Consider the following 14,614-nt stretch of genomic DNA (forward strand, 5'->3'; position numbering starts at 1 on the left):
ACCAGATTGCATTTTTAGTAGTTTGTGTACGATATACGTGTGTAATATGCATCAAAATAGTCATCAGAGACTTATCCATTATCTGTTTTTGAAATTACCCTGCAGTTTTAGTTTTTATGATGAAGAGTGTTTGAAATATGTCAAGAAAATTCCAGGTTAGGCTATGGTCTGTCTGTTGGTATAATTTATTCGGCCTTCACATCCCTAGGCTGCACCAATTCTCAACAAACTACAATATTTTTCTCAGAACAAATTAGCTTCCTGGTTCATTTCTTGGACCATACAATACATCCATATCGTGAGACACAAGGTTCTCAGAACGAAGTGCGGACGTAGAACAACAGATAGCATGCGGCATCTAATCTTAACTATGCTTTTTAGTTGCTATTTGCTACTTCTAGCTGCGACTTGTCACGGAAATCGCAGTTAGACTCGATAGCGTGTCACAAAGAAAAACAGTAGTACGAAGTTAGGCCATCAGATGGCAGATGGCGTTGAATGTTAACTGCGCTTTTCAGTTGCTACTTGCGACTTCTACTTGTGACTTGTCACTGAAATAACAGCTAGAGGAGGGGTTCAGAGGAGGAATTAGAAATTCGGCCGACAAATGGCTTACGGCGTTGGACGCTAACTACGCTTTTTAGTTGTTCCTAGCGACGTTTTGCTGAAATCGCAGCTAGACAATAGGTTCACAGGAAGAAGTACGAATTTCGGTCAACATTGGCACATAGTGTTGACTGTTAAAGGCTTCTTGCGACTTCGAGTTGTGACTGAAATCGTAGTAAGATTCTATGAAGTTGTTATTGTGATATCTGTGACTTCTCAATCACTGTGATTTGTAATTGATATGCGATTTCTTGCCCACCCATACTGAATAGTTTCGTGTATATAACATATATATTTGAGAGATTAGAAGGTGCGTTATTTGGTCTTAAGTGTACCAAGATGCAGAAGAACCCCCTTTGCACAGCATTCTTCTGTCATACGTAAGTGTATTTCACTCTGTAGAATTCGAAATTCGAATGTTTACATTTGCGCCACAGTTTGTCATACGAAAAACAAAGGACTATTGATATCGATACTTTCTCACCTGCTATCGACGTGCATTGTTTTGATCGCTGAGTTTGTTTGTTCTCTGGTTTGAAAGGCTTGCAGTGTGGTGTTGTAAATTTCGAAACGATTTTCATTTGGTGTGTTGTTTTGTGTTCGGTTGTGGCAAATCACCGCACAAGTTGCCTAGAATTCGTGTCTTCAACAGTCAACAACATCACCAGGGCAACCGATTCACAGTAAAGGGTGCTACAACAAATGTTACATCACAGGCTCAAGACTGCAACCAAATGTCAGTTGCTGGTGGTGAAGAATATAATCACAGGAATTATCTACCAACTGCTGTAATGGAAGGCATCAAACCCATATTAAGGAAACTTGCAAACGAAAACTTATTGAAGAAATGTCTTCGTGGCGTTACCCAAAACTCACATGGAAGTTTTAACCTATGTGTATGGGAACGACAACCAAAAACCATTTTTGCCGGAAGAAATGCACTCGCTATTGGTGTTTATGATGCAGTTTCATGTTTTATGATGGTGTGCAAAGCAGGAAATATGTTTTAGAGAAAATGGGAATTAAACCCGAAGTGAACTGCATCAGTGCTTTGTATGTAATAGACAGAGAGCATGTAGTGAAAGCAGATAAATCATTTTTTTAGATGATCAAATCAAGAAGAGTGCATGATAAGAATGTGAAATGGAATAAATCTGATTTAGAAAATGAAAGAGAACCTGATGCTGAACAGTTCTAAAAGAACGAAAAAAACAAGCAGAAACTTTAACAGCCATTTTCTGCAAAACCAAAGTTTCTGTACTTAGGTACATGTAACATCCAAAATAAATATCCTATTACTTTTAAACTTGGTATGTGTATTAAACACAAACTCCATAATGCAAAACTCTAGAATTTTCAAATCTATTAAAATTTGTTGTAAAATTGAGATAATTAACTATAAAATTTGAGTTTTTTCTAAATATGAAGTTTAAAATGTAACATCTTATTCATTTTCAAATAAATTAAACAAATTCTAGGTTCGATTGCCCTGTCCATAATGCTCCAAATGTTCTCAATTATGGAGATATGCGGCGATTTTACTGGCTAAGGTAGGGTCTGGGCAAGCACGAAAACAACTAGTAGAAACTCTTGCCGTGTGTGGGTGGGCATTATCTTGCTGAAGTCTATGTCCAGGTATAACGGTACCACTGACCACCTTAAATGGCAATCGATGCTAACATTATACCTTTGCATGGAATTTTTGAAAGTTGTGAGCGTGAGATAACCTAATGGAAACAGAACAATCAAACTGGGATTCGTTTCCAAAACACTCCAGCAGAATATAACTAACATTAAACCAGTAGGTCAGGGACCAGACGTTCTCCCAGCACAAAAGCAAGTTGTAACAGTAAAATCGGTCGCCAGCCTTATTAGGTATTCTTGTATCAAGCAATATAATAAAGCAGAAGGCATTCTCAGTCTAACCTAACCTTCATTGACACACAAACTAAACTCTTTCTTTTTATCTGTTCACACTAAAGTACAGTAACCTACCCATGCAGATAAATGTACTACTAACTTGAAAATCAGACAAATAAATGGCCAGTGACATAGGAAACAGTAACAAATACTCCCAACATGTACCTTACTTGAACTAGATACAACAATTTATGGAACCATTCATCAACACGCATGCAACTAGTAGTAAAACCAAACAGGGAAGAGTGCAAAATGATGCTGTTTTAAATCACGGAGTCCATAAATGATCATACTATATAACATCATAGAATAGTGCAGGATCTGTGTGCCTGTGCATTAACTGACTTGCATTATAATAGCTAACACAGTAAATATGTCTTCCTTAATCTCAATTTGAAGCAGTTAAACAAAATACAACTCTAACTACCCTGGCTCTGAAGGAGCCTTTGTTTTGCTTCAACTAACTAGCCTAGTACATGAGGGCCCTTAAACTTTCATGGTTTGAAGAACCATGCTCATTAACAAAACTACACCTGTATGTATGAGAAATCGTAAGCATTCTTATCATTAATTTATTAATGATGTAAAGCACAACAGACTGTAACTTTTTAAATAACAAATATGCTTTCATAAGCAATCTTTTGACCTAATCAAAATTATAATTGGCTGTGCAAATGACAATACAATATTAAATTCAAGTTCAACCACATTCTCGTAATAAATTAGGACACTCAGAACTCAATTTACTAGGATAGGAATCCTGTCCAGCCGTGTGGGATTATCCGAGCAGTCTAGGGCGCTGCAGTCATAGACTGTGTGGCTGGTCCCAGCGGAGGTTCGAGTCCTCCCTCGGGCATGGGTGTGTGCGTTCGTCCTTAGGATAATTTAGGTTAAGTAGTGTGTAAGCTTAGGGACTGATGACTTTAGCAGTTAAGTGCCATAAGATTTCACACACATTTGAACATTTGAACAATCCTGTCCAGGTTTGTGATCTGGGATAATCATGGATGTAATTAGAGCTTTTAGTAACACCACGATTATTATTAAACTCAACCAAATTTCACAAATACCTTGTCCGTTTACAGAGTACCAAATGCAAACAATTTAGTGGAAGTCTAGTGGCACTGGTGGCACAATATGAAGTGGCTATTAACCTGGGGGCGATGCAGTCATAGCAGTACTGTTGGCCTCGCCCTGTTACATACTTCTTGGCGTCGGAATTATATTTACATAGCGCCAAAAACCATGCCATGATAATAGAATCACCAAATGCAGCATCTGAGGTCCATAACTACTGCCCTTAAGCTGTTGTTGCCTCAAAACACCAGGAATATTAGCCACTATGATCTGCTGCTGCCAGTGAGGTGTTAACCACAGCACTGCTCAGCCCAGACTCCTTACCTGTCACAAAGGACGAGTTGCCACTTGCGCGACAACCACACCTTCTCTACTCCGCCAGGCTACTTCTGTAGCCTGCGTGGCTTTCCCACATCTTGTACATTCAACCCTACGTTTCCTAACTATGGACCAAGTTATTTACAGTTCATTATACGACCATCATTCCATTAGCTATTTAAATCCACAAGCATAATACAAACAACATCGTTCAAAAGTTTAATAAATGTTCTCGGGCTTCCAGCCGCATCAGGTGGTTAAAATCCCACAAGCTTTCGACCGAGGTCTCCTCGGTCATTGACAAGTGGTAAGACTGACTGTTTCACAAAACTGAAACATGCGTACACAGTCAAAGAATTTTCATGACAGATACATCCTTCTACATAAGCATACTACAAATGGACACAGAAATATCAATACAGACAATGGTGGGATAACAACCTGTCGCCCGCCATAAGGCCCGGCAACAAGGAGCAATGGGCATAGACTATCTTTTAATGTGTACATATACATATAATATGTGATATGGCATTGTTTTCAGGGACTTTTTTTACTAGACACTTTTCAGTTGTCACTTTTCCTCATATCAGTTCTTTATAGCAGGCATCATATCGAAAAATCCTAGTAACGATTTATTATAGTTCTATTATTCACCCAAATTTTTGGACATGTGACTCAGTTCCAACAATTTCAACGAGTGTACACATGCTGTGATGAGGTAACACAGTGGCTAGCTCACTGGATTCGCATTCGGTGGGGAACGGTTTAAATCCATGACCCATAATCCAGATGTAGGTTTTCTGTGATTTCCGTGAATCGCTCTAGGCACATGTCAAGATGGTTCCTGAGAAAATTCATGGCTTATTTCCTTCCCCACCTTAAAACAATCAGAGCTTGTGCACCGTCCCTGATGTCCTTGCTCTCGATGGGACACTAAGCCCTAATCTTACATCCTTCTTTTAGAGTTCCATACTCCAGTCAGTAAAAAGGAATCCTTTATGGGCTCTCTTTGTCGTCCATCCCTCTGACTGTCTGTTCAGAAATTTTTTTTCTCAGGAACGAGGAAAGGTCTGTGGTCCCTTGATGGCATAATAAACGTTAGTTTCTAAGTAATCCCAATCAAAAGGTATGTCTCTTTGTGATACATATTTTGATATTCGCCAACTCAGACATCAAAACCTATTGTATACTTCCTGTTGATCTAGAAGCATGAAATTTGGCAAGAAGAAAGGTTTCACAGTACAAGCAAAGGGAAAAATCAGAAATTATTAATACGTAATTATAAAAATATTTTTTTGTCATTTATATCTGACTATTTGCCTGTCTCTCTGTCTGGTAAGTCCCTTTTTCTCAGGAATGGGTAGAAGTATCGAGTTGAAATTCATACCACATACTGAAGTCTACAGACATTTTTGGTGGTGTAGAAATGTTAAGCTTCTAAATCAATGCAGTCAAAAGATACGGCTATTTATGTCGCATATTTTGATAGTCGCTAACTCACTCATTAAGACCTATAAGGTATTTCCCATTGACACAGAATAATGGAACTTGGAAAGAAGAAAGGTTTCACAGTACAAGTGAAGGAAAAAACCTGAAAATTATAACTTCATTACACTAAAAAATTTCTTTTGTCATTTGTTACCCGGCTTCGAACTTGAAATTAAAACATTCTCGAAAGTCTTGGAATACCTGGGACCGATGTCTGGCAAGTATGAACGTCGATGACACGCTATAATTGTCGAGATCCTCGATACTCAGAATTGATAAACTATCTATATTGGACAAGTCTTTGGAAGTCCCCAGCAGAAATATTGAGTCATCATAGCCAATAATTATAGATGTTGCCTGTGCAAGATTTTATGCACAAACTGACCTCTCGATTATGTCCCATAAACCTTCGATGTGATTCATGTCAGGCGATCTGAGTGGCCAAATCATTCACTCGAATTGTCCAGAATGTTCTTCCCACCAGCCGCGAACAATTGTGACCCAGTGACGTGGTACCCTGTCATCCCTAAATATTCCCTCATTGCTTGGGAATATGAATATCAAGAGCTCAGACGGAAACCCAGTTCTAAGCAAAGAAGGGAAAGCAGAAAGGTGGAAGGAGTATATAGAGGGTCTATACAAGGGCGATGTACTTGAGGACAATATTATGGAAATGGAAGAGGATGTAGATGAAGATGAAATGGGAGATACGATACTGCGTGAAGAGTTTGACAGAGCACTGAAAGACCTGAGTCGAAACAAGGCCCCCGGAGTAGACAATATTCCGTTGGAACTACTGACGGCCGTGGGAGAGCCAGTCCTCACAAAACTCTACCATCTGGTGAGCAAGATGTATGAAAAAGGCGAAATACCCTCAGACTTCAAGAAGAATATAATAATTCCAATCCCAAAGAAAGCAGGTGTTGACAGATGTGAAAATTACCGAACTATCAGCTTAATAAGTCACAGCTGCAAAATACTAACACGAATTCTTTACAGACGAATGGAAAAACTAGTAGAAGCCAACCTCGGGGAAGATCAGTTTGGATTCCGTAGAAACACTGGAACACGTGAGGCAATACTGACCTTACGACTTATCTTAGAAGAAAGATTAAGGAAAGGCAAACCTACGTTTCTAGCATTTGTAGACTTAGAGAAAGCTTTTGACAATGTTGACTGGAATACTCTCTTTCAAATTCTAAAGGTGGCAGGGGTAAAATACAGGGAGCGAAAGGCTATTTACAATTTGTACAGAAACCAAATGGCAGTTATAAGAGTCGAGGGACATGAAAGGGAAGCAGTGGTTGGGAAGGGAGTAAGACAGGGTTGTAGCCTCTCCCCGATGTTGTTCAATCTGTATATTGAGCAAGCAGTAAAGGAAACAAAAGAAAAATTCGGAGTAGGTATTAAAATTCATGGAGAAGAAATAAAAACTTTGAGGTTCGCCGATGACATTGTAATTCTGTCAGATACAGCAAAGGCTTTGGAAGAGCAGTTGAATGGAATGGACAGTGTCTTGAAAGGAGGATATAAGATGAACATCAACAAAAGCAAAACAAGGATAATGGAATGTAGTCTAATTAAGTCGGGTGATGCTGAGGGAATTAGATTAGGAAATGAGGCACTTAAAGTAGTAAAGGAGTTTTGCTATTTGGGGAGTAAAATAACTGATGATGGTCGAAGTAGAGAGGGTATAAAATGTAGACTGGCAATGGCTAGGAAATCGTTTCTGAAGAAGAGAAATTTGTTAACATCCAGTATTGATTTAAGTGTCAGGAAGTCATTTCTGAAAGTATTCGTATGGAGTGTAGCCATGTATGGAAGTGAAACATGGACGATAAATAGTTTGGACAAGAAGAGAATAGAAGCTTTCGAAATGTGGTGCTACAGAAGAATGCTGAAGATTAGATGGGTAGATCACATAACTAATGAGGAAGTATTGAATAGGATTGGGGAGAAGAGAAGTTTGTGGCACAACTTGACCAGAAGAAGGGATCGGTTGGTAGGACATGTTCTGAGGCATCAAGGGATCACCAACTTAGTATTGGAGGGCAGCGTGGAGGGTAAAAATCGTAGAGGGAGACCAAGAGATGAATACACTAAGCAGATTCAGAAGGATGTAGGTTGCAGTAGGTACTGGGAGATGAAAAAGCTTGCACAGGATAGAGTAGCATGGAGAGCTGCATCAAACCAGTCTCAGGACTGAAGACCACAACAACAACAACATGAAGTCCATGGATGGCTGCAAATGGTCTCCAAGTAGCCGAATATAACCAGGAGCCAGTTCAGTCCATGCAGGCATAGCCACCAGCATTATCGAGCCACCATCAGCTTGCACAGACCCTTGTTGACATCTTAGGTCTGCGACACACTCGGACCTTACCACCAACTGTTAACTACAATCGGTACTCACCTGACCAGGCCACGGTTTTCCTGCCGTCTAGGGTCCAACCGATATGGTCACGAGCCCAGGCGATGTTGTGCTGTTAGGAACGGCATTCGCGTCGGTCATATGCTACCATAGCCCATGAACGGTATATTTCACCGCACTGTAATAGCGGGTACGTTCGACGTACATCCCACATTTATTTCTGCTGTCATATCACGCAGTGTTGCTTGTCTGTAAAGCCGTCGGCACACGGACCGTCCATCCGAACGTTGAGCGTTAAGCGTGCCGAGTTTCTGACGTCATAGCGTGGAATAGCACGATCGGCAGTCTTTCCGAACGTGCAGAGCAATATCTGGCATGTCAGATATTCTGAGCGTGCGTCTGAGCGTTGACCAATGAGAAGGCAGAACGCCACCTACGTCACATGAACGCCGTTTCCCTTCAGTAAAGTGTTGTGAGGCGCCACATTGGCATTCATTTCAAGCCTATATATATATATATATATATATATATATATATATATATATATATATATATATGCCGTTTCTTAGCACCAGCAAATTGAGAATCGCTGGAAAACCGGTTGTTAACTGTGCGATTCGAACCAATAAAATAATGAAAAACATCATATTCGTGGCAAAAGAATTATTGTAACTTCCGTATTATGAGAGTAGGCTATTTGAAGGCACTGAAGATCCACCCAAAACTCATTGTTCTTGGTACAATATGTTGTAATTAAATTTCAATTAGTAACATATCTACGATTAAGGTTTTCAGCAACCGGTAATGTAATGTGATTATAATAAAAATGTGTGATGTTGGTTTAGCGTAATGAATAGCGTTACTGATCTGCATAGAGTTGTATAGTGGGGCGGTGGCTCGGGTTTTGACACTTCCAATTTTTTTTTTCCTAAGATTTGCGTTTTTATTAGGTTCTTATACTTTATTGTTAGTTTGATATAATTATATACTATAATATTTGATATTATGTGAATATAAGTTCACCTTTTTTTAGGGGTAACTTTGTTCGATTGGCTTAATCTACAGGACAGCTTGCGCTACTTGTGTAAATATATTTTGCTCCTTTTTCTTTTACGCTTCGTAATTCACATGTTGCAAACATTCTGCTACTGGGTAGGAACAGTGATCAAGTAAGAGTGACCTTGGGGCTTTACTAAAATGTGGGAATGATGAAATAATGTTTATCTTATGTGCAGAAGTATTCCAAATTTGTTACGCACTGTTTGTAATGGAACTTTTATAAACCTGTGTGCTTATTGACTGGACATCGTACTTTCCTTTTCGTGGACGATCGAGGAGATGTGCGTTTTAATAGAGCTAACGTGGGCATTTTACTCGCGCCCATTGAGTAAACAGTGTGATTTACGAACTAGAAATATCCCTGTAACTGCCGCTGGAGTGCGTTGCGATCGCGTATACCACGTCGGGGCCCACGTACCGTATGCACGAGTCGCATCGTTCCTGAGCGTTCAGCAGCACGTTGAACTCGGCACGCTCAACGTTAACGTTCGACAGCACGGTCCGTGTGCCGACGGCATTAGCACTGACAAGCCTAAACGCCGCTGCTCTCTGTCTTTTAAGTGAAGGCCGTCAGCCACTGCGTTGTCCATGGTGAGAGGCAATGCCTGAAATTTGGTATTCTCAGCACACTTTTCACTCTGCGGATCTCGCAATACTGAATTCCGAAATGAAATATCCCATGCACGTAGCTCCAACTACCATTCCGTGTTGAAAGTCTGTTAAACCCCCTCGTGCGGCGATAATCACATCGGAAACATTTTTACACGTGTCTCTTGAGTACAAATGGCTTTCATACGTTGTGTACGCGATCTGTATATGTGCACATTGCTATCCCATGACTTTTATCATCTCAGTGTGTATACAAATTAAGTACGGAACCCTCAGTGTGCAAGTTCAACTTGCACCTGGACATGTTTTTGGACGTGACGTGCAAAATGTGGTTAACAGAACGAACGATGTGCGTGCGCCCGAAGGAGTGAATGTAAGGAAACATTTGCAATATTTTGAAACTTCCTGGCAGATTAAAACCGTGTGCCGGACCGAGACTCGAACTGGGAACCTTAGCTGTGAGTCGTGCTTGGGTAGCTCAGATGGTAGAGCACTTGCCCGCAAAAGGCAAAGGTCCCGAGTTCGAGTCTCGGTCCGGCACGCAGTTTTAACCTGCCAGGAAGTTTCATATCGGCGCACACTCCGCTGCAGAGTGAAAATCTCATTCTGGATTTGCAACGTTTTGCCAACCTTGGCAGTGTTTCGTAAAAGTAAACACCACTCGAGAATTAGGGCTAAACCTTTTCAAAGTGGTCAACTAACGCCTAGAAAGTAGTACTAGGGGCGCTCTGTGATGGGGGGCATAAGACCAGGATGTCGCTAGACAGATTATTTGCCCTCACGAATATGAGTGGACCCCGCTCCAAGATCTTTACCTACGAAAAAATCTGAGAAGGTACCAGCATCGAATACGGGTCCTCCCGCACGAAAGGCAGCGATGCTAAGGATCCTTTCGATTTTGTTAAAACTCCGCCTTATGCAAAACACTGTTTACTTCTATACTACTGACCATTAAACTGCTACACCACGAAGATGACGTGCTACAGATGCGAAATTTAACCGACAGGAAGAAGATGCTGTGATATGCAAATGATTAGCTGTTCACAGCATTCACACAAGTTGGCGCCGGTGGCGACACCTACAACGTGCGGACATGAGGAAAGTTTCCAACCGATTTCTCATACACAAACAGCAATTGACCAGCGTTGCCTGGTGAAACGTTGTTGTGATGCCTCCTGTAAGGAGGAGAAATGCGTACCATCACGTTTCCGACTTTGATAAAGGTCCGATTGTAGCCTATCGTGATTGCGGTTTATCGTATCGCGACACTGCTGCTCGCGTTGGTCGAGGTCCAATGACTGTTAGCAGAACATGAAATCGGTGGGTTCAGGAGGGTAATACGGAACGCCGTGCTGGATCCCAACGGTCTCGTATCACTAGCAGTCGAGATGATAGGCATCTTATCCGCATGGCTGTAACGGATCGTGCAGCTACGTCTCGATCCCTGAGTCAACAGATGGGGACGTTGGCATGACAACAACCATCTGCACGAACAGTTCGACGACGTTTGCAGCAGCATGGACTATCAGCTCGGAGACCATGGCTGGGTTACCCCTGACACTGCATCACAGGCAGGAGAACCTGTGATGGTGTACTCAACGACGAACCTGGGTGCACGTATGGCAAAACGTCATTTTTTCGCATGAATCCAGGTTCTGTTTACAGCATCATGGTGGTCGCATCCGTGTTTGGCGACATCGCGGCGAGCGCACATTGGAAGCATGTATTCATCATGGTCATACTGGCGTATCAAGCGGCGTGATGGTATGGGGCGCCATTGGTTACACGCCTGTCACCTCTTGTTCGCACTGACAGCACTTTGAACAGTTACATTTCAGATATGTTACGACCCATGGCTCTACCCTTCATTCGATCCCTGCGAAACCCTACATTTCAGCAGGATAATGCACGACCGCATGTTGCAGGTCCTGTACGGGACTTTCTGGATACAAAAAATGTTCGACTGCTGCGCTGGACAGCACATTCTCCGGATCTCTCACCAACTGAAAACGGCTGGTCAATGGTGGCAGAGCAACTGGCTCGTCGCAATGCGCCACTCACTACTCTTGATGAAGTGTGGTATCGTGTTGAAGCTGCATGGGCAGATGTACCTGTACACGCCACTCAAGCTCTGTTTGACTCAATGCCCAGGCGTATCAATGCCGTTATTAAGGACAGAGCTGGTTGTTCTGGGTACTGATTTCTCAGGATCTATGCACCCAAATAGCGTGAAAATGTAATCACATGTCAGTTCTAGAATAATATATTTGTGCAATGAATACCTGTTTATCATCTGCATTTCTTCTTGGTGTAGCAATTTTAATGGCCAGTAGTGTATTTATTTATCCAGACATGTCTTGATACTTAAGTGTCACGTTCTGTGCGTCATATTCACGAGAGGCGTTCAATAAGTTACGCAATACGTTTTTTTCTCGGCCAGCTTCGGTTGAAGAAATGCGGAATTTGTTGTGGGACATCGTGGAATATTTCCGCGTCAGCCTCTATAGTTTCATTAAGTTCCGAGAGGTGGCGACGCTATATGTAGCCTTCAAAATGGGGTCTGCAATGGAAGTGCGTTCCAATCAGAGAGCTCCGATTGAGTTTCTTTTGGCGGAAAACAAGAACATCGCAGATATTCATAGCTGGTTGCAGAATTTCTAGAGAGACCTGGCACTGAACGAAAGCACAGTGAGGGGTTGGACGAGGCGTCTGTCATGATCGCGACGCTCTCGCGCAAACTCATCCGATCTCTTGCGTGCCGGGCTGCCGTACACAGTTGTGACTCCTGAAATGCTGGAACGCGTGGACAATCTCTGACTGACGGATCAAACAACTCGCTGCAGAACTGGACGTTTCTTTTGGTAGTGCTGACACATTCGTCTATCAGTATGGGTACTCAAAGGTGTACGCCCAATGGGCTTGTCGCCGGCCGTTGTGGCCGAGCGGTTCTCTGCGCTTCAGTCCGGAACCGTGCTGCTGCTACGGTCGCAAGTTCGAATCCTGCCTCGGGCATGGATGTGTGTGCTGCCCTTACGTTAGTTAGGTTTAAGTAGGTCCAAGTCTAGGGGACTGATGACCTCAGATGTTAAGTCCCATAGTGCTCAGAGCCATAGCCAATGGGCTTGTCACCTCCAAATGGAGGACTTAAAGATCAACGAAGGATGATATGTGCGGAAATTCTTGCGCATTACGAAGCCGATTGCGACAATTTTTTGTCGAACATCGTTACAGGTGATGAAACATGGGTTTACCACTTAGAAGAGGAAACAAAACGGTAATCGGTGGAGTGGTGCCACACCACCTCTCCTTAGAAAAAGTTTAAAACCTGTAAATTAATGGCGACGCCTTCTGGGACTCTGAAGGGGTTATTCTGTTTGATGTCCTCTCTCAGGATGCAACGATCAACTAGGAAGACTGTTGCGCTATGCTTAGGAAACTGAAGAAACAATTTCAGGGTGCCCGTCGCCACAAAAATACAGACGAACTTCTCCTTCTCCATGACAACGTAAAGCCTCACGCAAGTCAGCGCATCTATGATGAGCTCACAGAACTTCATTGGACTGTTGATCCTCAGCCGCCCTACAGCCCAGATCTTGTTCTTTCCAATTTCCATCTGTTTGGCCCAATGAAGAACGCGCTCTGCAGGAAGCAGTACACGGACTGTGGGGAGGTTATTGATGAAGAAAGACGTTTGGCTCGATGTTGACCAATAAAATGGTAAGATGTGGGCATACAGCTTCTAACAACCCTACCACATCAAAGGTCAAAAATTAATTATGATTGTAGTGTTGTTCACACTGCTAAATATTACATTTTCGGGCAACAAGTAAGTTGTATTATGTGGCAGGTGTCGTTAGAGCGCAGTTAATAAACTCATTTCATGAAATAATGGATAAACTAGGCACTCATCTTTTCGTGTTTCCCACACTGGTCTCGTTGTAAACTCATGGCTCAATCGTCGAAAATCTAGATGGTGATGATTCCAAGCTTGGATGCAAAGAGGCCTAGGTGTTATTGTGCGATATTCAAAAGTTTTATAGATGTGTTTCATAAACCATTCGTGAAGATTAAACTTTTGCAAGTTAGCACAATGGTGATGTAAAAAAAGTAATCAGCACTCCGAATTTAAGTTACACTACTTTTTTGTTACTTTTGTTACACCATCACTTCACAATATAAAACATACATGAAAATATCTTCCTCTCTGTTAAAGTTCACATTTCATAAACTGACCACAATTTGCGTCTTTTCAACATGACGACCAAGACTTGACTCTCTAATAACCGCTTACGCGCCCAAAAATCAGAGTTACAAGTACGTCAAAGATCATAGTGACAAAAGAAAGAATACACGTAAGAATAATATCATTGCAATATAAACATATCGATGTATCAAAGTACCTCTACATTAATGAAATCAAATCTGAATGTTGTCACAGAAATATGTTAACTATTTTATAGAAATGCAGTAGAATATTGCTGGTATCGAGAGGTTGAGGTGAGGTGCCATAATGGTTACGTAATTCAAGTAACATTACAAGGTCCTCTAAGAAAGGTGAACGAAGATTATGTTGAATTGCAGGGTTTTGAAACCAAAAGAGTGAGGAATAATATGGTGTATTGGAATCTTGAATAAAACCAACCTGTTTAAAAAAAATGTATTACATTACTTATTGAACAACTCTCTTAGTTCTGTAAAGTACAATACAAAGCTTATGGTCTATCTATTGTAGGCCTAAACATTATACTATGTGCATTTTGTTTGGTTTATTTAGACTGCTCTCCTGAAAATTACACTACTAGTGAAAATGCATTTTTACATGTTGATTTCTTGTTCCCTTTTTTTGTCATTTTGACATCATCTGCAAAGTGATGATGCAGAAATGTGTCTTTCTAAAGTATTTTTTGGTGAGTAGAGGTTATGATAATTTGGTGAGATGACATGCATCACATCTTACAATTTGTTGGCTGTCCGGCGTGACCGAGCGGTTCTAGGCGCTACAGTCTGGAACCGCGCGACCGCTACAGTCGGGCATGGATGTGTGTGATATCCTTAGGTTAGTTAGCTTTAAGTAGTTCTAAGTTATAGGGGACTGATGATCTCAGAAGTTAAGTCCCATAGTGCTCAGAGCCATTTGAACCATTTGAACTATTTGTTGCAGACATA

The sequence above is a fragment of the Schistocerca americana genome, chromosome 10 (genome assembly GCF_021461395.2).
Source record: "Schistocerca americana isolate TAMUIC-IGC-003095 chromosome 10, iqSchAmer2.1, whole genome shotgun sequence".
NCBI lineage: Eukaryota > Metazoa > Arthropoda > Insecta > Orthoptera > Acrididae > Schistocerca > Schistocerca americana.